This window comes from Nothobranchius furzeri, chromosome 16 (genome assembly GCF_043380555.1).
Source record: "Nothobranchius furzeri strain GRZ-AD chromosome 16, NfurGRZ-RIMD1, whole genome shotgun sequence".
NCBI lineage: Eukaryota > Metazoa > Chordata > Actinopteri > Cyprinodontiformes > Nothobranchiidae > Nothobranchius > Nothobranchius furzeri.
The window spans coordinates 58,491,933-58,498,840 of NC_091756.1; the positions used below are offsets into that span (position 1 = coordinate 58,491,933).

The following is a 6,908-nucleotide window of genomic DNA, read 5'->3' on the forward strand; positions in this document are numbered from 1 at the left end:
AGAATTCGTTCTGACAATAGTGACATTTATTGGAATGATATATGCAAACATTGTAATATGTTCTTTGGAAATTACTATAAAATAACTAAGAGGAACATTAATACTTGCTGCTTCTAATTACATAAAGACTGTTTTACGTCTGTTTTTTTAATTGCTTGTACATATTGTAAATGAGAACACTCTGTTGTCTTTAGGTCTAATAGTTTTATCTTATTTTTGTCTTGAATAATTATTTTTTCTATCTTACCCGTTTTTTCTTTGATGTAAAAGATAACTATGTTGCTGCTTGTTGTAAACAGGGCTGGACTGGGACAAAAATTCAGCCCGGGCATTTTGACTGGAGACCGGCCCATCACCTGTTTTTTTTGGAAAAGACATTAAGCCTTACGCTGTTTCTGACACACACCAACGTACACTTTCTTATTGGTAGTATTTATGTATCAATCTAATAAACGTAAACCTACACCATCCTTCCTATCCTGGTATTCTAAAAAGTAGGGTTGGGGGTAACTGATTATTTTTAAAATGATTATTCTGACGATTATTATCGAATAGTCGACTATTCTAATGACTATTTAGATGATTAATCTAGCAATTATTTTTCTATTGCACAATTAATAAAAACCAAAAAATTCTCAAATAAATTCCTCCCAAAAATTGATAAGTTGTTACTGTAAGAGAATAAACACTACAGGCCTTCCATTTTGTATAACACTGCTTTTATTGTGTTGCGGTTGTTTATGTTCTGGTGATGTGTAGAACTTGGGAGTGCAGGCTGCTGCCTGAGAGGTGGTTGGAGACGGAGTGTCTCCATGCTGCTTTGTTTTGTTCACTTATGTGCATGAGGCAAGTGGTGTTACGACCCTTCCTGGGGAGTCACGTGTTTCTCCTATTTTAACTGTAAATCCTTCTAGCTGTTATATTTATAACAAGAAACAGATATTCGGACGGAATATTTTCACGTTTATTCGAATATGATTGTGGAACACACCCAGCATCATAATAAATGAAGTAATATTTATGCCAATTTAAGCCTTTATGGGTGACCAGGACTCTGTGTTTATGAATGTGGAAGACACCCAGCATCCTGTGATGGCACTAATAACATCAAGAGATAATAAATAAGGTAATATTTAGGTCAATTTAACCCTTTACACGTGACCAGGACACTGTAATCAATTTTTGGCAAAAGAAATGATCATTTGTTGCCATTTTTGAGGTGTTTATGAATGTGAAAGACACCCGGCATCCTGTGATGGCACTAATAACATCAAGAGATAATAAAAAAAGTAATATTTAGGTAAATGTAACCCTTTACAGGTGACCAGGACACTGTAATCAATTTTTGGCAAGGGAAATTATCTTCTTTTCTTTTTTTTTTTTGCCCTTTTTGGGGTGTTTTTGATGACACAGTAGGCAGTATGAGTACAGTAACATCAACAGATAATACATAAAACCCTTATTTGGTCAGTTTTAGCCTCCATGAAAATCTTAGCGATTCAATCACTTTTTGGCAAGTAAAATGCCATTTTAGTTGTCTACAATTAAATCATCAATAAAGAATTTAAAGATGTTTTGAGGCATTTCTTATAGGTAAACGGGAGGGTGTAGTCTATTTGGCAAGTGACAATCTTAATTTTATGTGCTGAAGTGCCTTTATCTTGTTACTTTTAAATAGAGCAACGTAATGAATAGCAACCTACACAGTGTCATTGTAAAGCCAAAGCTTGATCATTTTAAATACTTTTTTTCAAGTAAAAATGTACCCAAACTAGTTAGCTGTGGCTCCATGTCAAGTGGACTAAAGAAAGGAAGGGGAAAAAATTAAATCGCTGGAGAATTGTTTATTTCCATTTATACAACGTTTACATTCAATACAGGGTGCCATTTTACATTGTTTATTTATTTTTTTAGTATCAAGGCTGTAACATAAAGAAAGCCAGTTCTTACCACAAAGTTTGTGGCACAAACCATCTTTCAATCGCAAATATTGCAAAAAAGATTAATATATCCTCATTGTGAACGTTTAAGACAATTAGCAACACTTAAAACAACTTCCGAACTGGAAAAACTAACGTGGCAAGGTGCAGAAAGGAGTGCCCGGGCGGGATTCAATCCCCAGACTCCCGGGTGAGAGTCATACGCTCTAACCAGTCAGCCAAAGGGACATCTTCTTGGCCAAGTAGCCAGGGCGCATGATCAATCGGGACATAGTGGATGCTCACACTGCCACATCTTCCTCCCTCTTTCCACAAGCACGTCCTCGTGCTCCCGCGCAGGGTGCCACAAACACTGCCACACTAATATCCGCGATAAACATCTGTTTAAGTACCGGAAGAGGTTATCTTTGCTTTCTGAATGTCCATATTGCTAGATATGCTGAGTTTTAGGGCGAAATCCTGGGGAGTTTTGTCTAGAAATGCAATTACCTAACCGTGCGCGATCCCGCGGTGGCTAATCATTTTTTGGCAGCGAGTCAATTTATGGCACAACACCGGCTCGGGTTTCTCCTCCTCCTCCCTCTTTTCTTCTCCAACCTGTCGCTGGGCTGAGGCTCCATCACTTCCTAAATTGATTTTACTTGAACCTTCACTACCAAACAACTGTGAGATTTTAACACATGTGCCAGCATCAGCCTGAAGGGCCAGTTTCTTTTTTAATCGAATTTTCTCCGCTCCTCCTTTCCATTTTTTGTTGTTAAGCTCGTCTGTCTGTTTACTGAGATTCACAAACAACTGGCGGGTGCATCAGACCTCTTGCTATTGGTCCAGCCCAGAGTGTATTATTACCAATTGGCCAATCCACCAACTTTTACGAGGCGTCGCGTGGGGCGGTGTGGACAAGTTGTCCGCAACAACTAGAGGCCAGGAAAAAAAAAAAAAAACAGACACCGGCCCATAAAAGATGAAAGGGTCGGCCCAGCGGGCAGTTGCCCGCTATGCCCTATGGTCAGTCCAGCACTGGTTGTAAATGAGAATGAGTTCTCAGTCGACTCATCTGGATAAATAAAGGTTAATACATGTCAACTTTCAAGCTGTCCAGTTATCATTTCTGTATATGGTGCCTCTCAAGATAAGAAGCGAGAATATTGTGTGACAAGAAGAGGCACAGGCGCAAAAAAAGAAAGAAAAAAAATATATATATATTTAATCTTTTTGCGCCTGTGCCTCTTCTTGTCACACAATATTCTCACTATACATACATACATATATATATATATATATATATATATATATATATATATATATATATATATATATATATAAATAAAAGAAATTATCAGAAACAGGTTACAGTTGTATGATCTAGGAAGGTAGAAGATCGTAACGTCTGAGTGGTGAACGGGTGAGCGAATCTTCAGAACTCCTGCTGTCATGCCAAGAAGGGCATGGCTGCAGATTCATACCTGCAGCAGCACATCTGCAGGTCTGCAGCTGTTACCATTCATCACGTCTTCCTCGTGCTTCACGGGCCGTGATTCGCTTGGATGAAAACATCTGCCTCTTTAGCTCCCAATCAGCTGATGACAGCTTCATCACACTGTGCTGCTGACTTAGCAAACGCACGCGTTTTCTTATCACTAAGATGGTAATTAATTAGATTACTGGTTACTGAAAAAAACAATTTTATTTTAGTAACGCTGTTATTTTAAACAGCGTTATTCCCATCACTGGCCATAAGGAAGGAGGAGTGAGTGAGAGCTACTGTCCAGGATGAAACATCCAAGATCCATGAGTACATCAAGGACAAGGCCCCAACAGAAGATGTGCTCAGTAAATATCTCAGACAATGGTGAATGGAGGAGGAGGCGCTGGAAATTCCATTGTGGGAGGATAAACCCCTTGGGATGTTCCACAGACAGATAACTGTGGCTGATATCAAGAAATCCAACCAATGGCTAGAAAGAGCTGGTCTGAAGGACAGCACAGAGGCATTCATCATGGCTGCACAGGAACAGGCCCTGAACTCCAGAGCAACAGAAGCCAAGATCTACCACATCAGACAAAATCCAAGGTGTAGGCTGTGCACAGATGCCCCTGAGACAATCCACCACATAACTGCAGGGTGTAAGATGCTGGCAGGGAAAGCTTACATGGAACGCCCCAACCAAGCGGCTGGCATCTGTGCAGAGTATGGACTGGAAACCCCAATGTCAAAGTGGGTAACACCCCTAAGGTGGTTGAGAATGAGAGAACCATCTTCTGTGGAACTTCCAGATCTAGACCTACAAAATGGTGATGGTGAACCAACCGGACATTGTGGTGGTGGACAAACAACAGAGGACAGTTGTTGTGGTTGATGTGGCAATACCAAGTGATGCAACATCAGGAAAAGGGTACATGAGAAACTGTAGAAATATCAGGGCCTCAGAGAAGAACTTGAGAAAACCTGGAGAGTGAAGACATCAGTGGGGTAGTAACCCCCAGACTGGAGGAGTGGCTAAAGCAGATTCCAGGGAAAACATCAGACATCTGGAAAAGTGCAGTTCTAGGAACAGCTAAGATACTGCAGAACCCTTAAGCTCTCAGGCTTCTGCAATCATTAAATACATTTAGTTTTGGTGGCCTTTTTTTCCTCTGAAATTAAAATTCTTTAAATAAACAGCAACGGTTCCATTAAACTCCCAGGTGGGACGTTATCTATTTAATATATCCCGCGGTATAAGACAAGGTTGTCTGGCCTCACCGTATCTGTTCTTGACTGTGGCACATTATTGACCTCTCGCATTAAAATGAGTAATATTGAAGGCATTTCTCTGCTTGGTAGATAACTAATCCTAACACAACTAGCATATGACACCACACTTTTAAAAAAAAAAAAGATGAAAGCCAAGTTCCCAGTGCCATTAAAGTAATAGAAGAGTTCTTTGGGGCATCTGGACTATGCTTGAACTTCAAAAAATGTGAACTTTTAGCCGTCAAAGACTGCTCTAAGTCTGAACTTCTCTATATCCCCATTACATAAAAATGAAGTAAATATCTAGGCATTTTAGTTACTAAAGATCAAAATCAAATAAGCACTTTGAACTCTAAACCAATTATACATAATACTCAGTGTAAACTAAACCAATGGCTTGTGTGGGATATATCTTTTAGAGGGAGAATCCTCTTGACTGAAGCTGAGGGAATCATAACACACTTAACATATGCAGCTTTGGCTCTGCTCCTTGACAACAAGGACTTGAAAGAGATTGACAAAATGCAATTTGATTTTGTGTGGAAAAATAGAAATCATTATTTGAAGAAGACAGTTGTTATGAACTCATTTGATAATGGTGGTCTTCATTTTTTTTATTTTCAAACTCTGAATAATACATTTAAGGTTAATTGGATAAAACAACTCTTTAGAAATCCTACTTCATTATGGAATATTATTCCATTTTATATTCTCTCAAAATTAGGTGGCATTAACTTCTTTCTGGGCTGCACCATACCATACCATGCCATACCATACCATACCATACCATACCATACCATACCATACCATACCATACCATACCATGCCATACCATACCATGCCATGCCATGCCATGCCATACCATACCATACCATACTATACCATACCATACCATACCATACCATACCATACCATACCATACCATACCATACCATACCATACCATACCATGCCATACCATACCATACCATACCATACCATACCATACCATACCATACCATACCATGCCATACCATACCATACCATACCATACCATACCATACCATACCATACCATACCATACCATACCATGCCATACCATACCATACCATACCATACCATACCATACCATGCCATACCATACTATATCATACCATACCATACCATACCATACCATACCATACCATACCATACCATACCATACCATACCATGCCATACCATACCATACCATACCATACCATACCATACCATACCATACCATGCCATACCATACCATACCATACCATACCATACCATACCATGCCATACCATACCATACCATACCATACCATACCATACCATACCATACCATACCATACCATACCATACCATACCATACTATACCATACCATACCATACCATACCATACCATACCATACCATACCATACCATGCCATACCATACCATACCATACCATACCATACCATACCATACCATACCATACCATACCATGCCATACCATACCATACCATACCATACCATACCATACCATGCCATACCATACTATATCATACCATACCATACCACACCATACCATACCATACCATACCATACCATACCATACCATACCATACCATGCCATACCATACTATATCATACCATACCATACCATACCACACCACACCATACCATACCATACCATACCATACCATACCATACCATACCATACCATGCCATACCATACTATATCATACCATACCATACCATACCATACCATACCATACCATACTATACCATACCAAATTTATTTATATGGCACATTTACAGTTTTTTACAGACGTTAGGACCCATTTCTCACTACTAATGTCACTTTTGCTAGACACTTCACACAGTTCTCCTAACTGAGTTTCAGCTTGGCAAAACTAAAACCACCAAAACACTTCATTCAGGTCTCAAATAAACACATTCCTCCAGAACACTAGCAAAGGTTGACAGCCAACAAACACACTTTGTCACCCACAAAGCAAAGACCTAAAAAACACAAACAACATGTAGCATTACATTTTCTTGTGTAAAACAAGGACACATCTCTGTTCATACTTCCAATAGATGTCACTGGAATGAATCAGACATGATGCAGAATTAGTCAATATTTCATGTTGTTCATTTATTTTTAATGGTATTTGTTTTTGCACTAAGTACTTCCAAAACACAAGACTTTGTAAACACAACATCCACTGATACAGATTCAATATGCTAATCTACTCGGCCTT

At 39.1% G+C, this 6,908-nt stretch overlaps 1 protein-coding gene across 1 annotated transcript in view; it reads right to left on the minus strand.

The window, feature by feature from the left end:
• Positions 1–6,908, minus strand: part of brdt (bromodomain, testis-specific) — a 41,242-nt gene that overhangs the window by 23,442 nt on the left and 10,892 nt on the right. The window lies entirely within an intron of this gene.